This window comes from Arachis stenosperma, chromosome 2, assembly GCF_014773155.1.
Source record: "Arachis stenosperma cultivar V10309 chromosome 2, arast.V10309.gnm1.PFL2, whole genome shotgun sequence".
NCBI classification, from domain to species: domain Eukaryota; kingdom Viridiplantae; phylum Streptophyta; class Magnoliopsida; order Fabales; family Fabaceae; genus Arachis; species Arachis stenosperma.
The window spans coordinates 97,895,984-97,898,323 of record NC_080378.1 but is presented as its reverse complement, the minus strand read 5'-3'; positions in this window follow the sequence as shown (position 1 = coordinate 97,898,323).

Below are 2,340 nucleotides of genomic sequence, written 5' to 3'. Positions count from 1 at the left end.
ATTTCAGTCCACTTGACCAAATACAATTCTACCTTGACCTTGACCCCATTACAACCCTTAAAAAACCTCTTGATATGTATATCTGTGCATTAAATTTTTGTTGATTGTTAGATGAAGAGCAAGCCATAGAAAGTAAGATTAGTAGAGAATTGAGAGAATCGAACCTCAAACACCTGAGCGATTAGAGTATATGCACTTTCAGTGAGGGTTTGATGCTCGATTCCTTGTTCCCTACTTTTATGAGTCATTTTCTTCTTGCAAGTTATTTGTACTTTATTTTGTGATTTGAATTAGTGAAATCCTGTTCATATTTGTTCTTGAAGGATTTGTTTACTTTTAACCAAGTAGGTAGAAATATTTTGCATGTAGTTGCATTCACATTCATAGGTTGCATTGCATGAGTCTTACTTTTTCCTGCTCATTTGTTTTATCTCTTTAAGCTAAGCATGAGGACATGCTAATGTTTAAGTGTGGAGAGGTTGATAAACCACTATTTTATGGTTTATATTGTGTTTAATTGAATGTTTTTTATCAAATTCTTGCTCACTTATTCATATGATTAGCATGATATTACAATTCCTTTCCAAAGTTGTTCTATGGTTGAAAACTTGCTTCCTAGAGATCCTTTTATTGTATATTTTAATTCTCCTTTATACCATTCGATGCTGTGATCCATGTGTTAAGTGTTTCAGGCTTCATAGGGCAGGAATGGCTTAGAGAATGGAGAGGAAGCTTGCAAAAATGGAAGGAACACAAGAAACTAAGAAGATGACCAGCGAACACCGACGCGGACGCATGGCTCACGCGACCGCGCGAGATGGAGAAAATCGCAGTGACGCGTTCGCGTGCTTGATGTGAACGTGTGGATTGGAGATTGCACGAATGACACGAACGCGTGGACGACGTGTACGCGTGGCAAGAAAAAAAATGCTGAATGACGCGCACGCGTGGATGACGCGTACGCATGACATGCGCGATCTGCAGAATTAACAGAACACGCTGGGAGCAATTTTGGGCCGCGTTTTGACCCAGTTTTCGGCCCAGAAACACAAAATAAAGCCAGGGAACATGCAGAGACTCAAGGGATACTTAGCATAAGCTGATAATTCACAATTTTAGGTTTAGATGTAATTTTTAGAGAGAGAGGTTCTCTCCTCTCTCTTAGGATTAGGATTTAGGATTTCTATTATGTTTAGGTTACTTCTTTTCAAATTACAGGTTCAATGTTCCTTTTATTTATTTTCTCAATTTGGTTTATGAACTCTTTATGTTTAGATTGATTTTCTATTTAATACAATTTGAGGTATTTCATATTTATGATTTTAATTTAGCTTTTTACACTCTTAACTTTGGTTGAGGAATTAGAGACTCTTGAGTTATCAAACTCAACTGATGATTGAAAATTGGAATTCCTTGCTGATTGATTTGAATTCCCCTAACTCTAGTCTTTTCTTAGGAATTGACTAGGACTTGAGGAATCAAATTGATTTATCCACTTAACATTCCTTCATAGTTAGAAGTTGACCAAATGGGAACAAAATCTAATTCTCATCACACCTAGGATAGGATTTTCAGTTCTCATACATTGCCAAGAGATTTTCTAATTATTAATCTATTGTTCTCGCCATTTAAAAATACTTGTCCCCTATTTCAAAAAATCAAAAAATATACCTTTTTCCATAACCAATAATAATTTCTTGAGAAGACAACCCGAGGTTAAGGTTTGAATACTTCGGTTTATAAATTTATTGGGTTTTGTTACTTGTGACAACCAAAACTTTTGTATGAAAGGATTCTTTGTTGATTTAGAAACTATACTTACAACGCGATTATATTTGTGAATTCTTTACTAGCAGAAATTTGTTCGTCAACAACCTTAAACTATATCATCTAATTTTACAAAAAATACAATAACAAAAAAAGTTGAAATAACTAAATTGCAAATAGGTTTATCATCATCTCCACAAGTTCATGACTTTTACTCTCTAAAATTTGCTCTTAAAAATTTGATCTTAATTTTTGATTTCCCTTCAACATGGTTTTCCTGTAATCAAAACAAAAAATAATAAATCAAATATAAAAGTACTCATCTTTAATACTAATAATATTTACTAAAATTGTTTGAGAGAGAGGACAAACATATATATAATAACATTCTTCTAAAGATAGGACATATGTTTTAGACTAACCATAAGTGATTTTTCCAATCAATAACTTATTAGGATTTTTAGAAGTCAACTGCTAATATTCAAAAGATAACATCTCAACCAATCATGAAACTAACAATTTGTATCTAACAATTTTAAAAGTAAAAGATGAAATCTCAATTTGACATTTTCT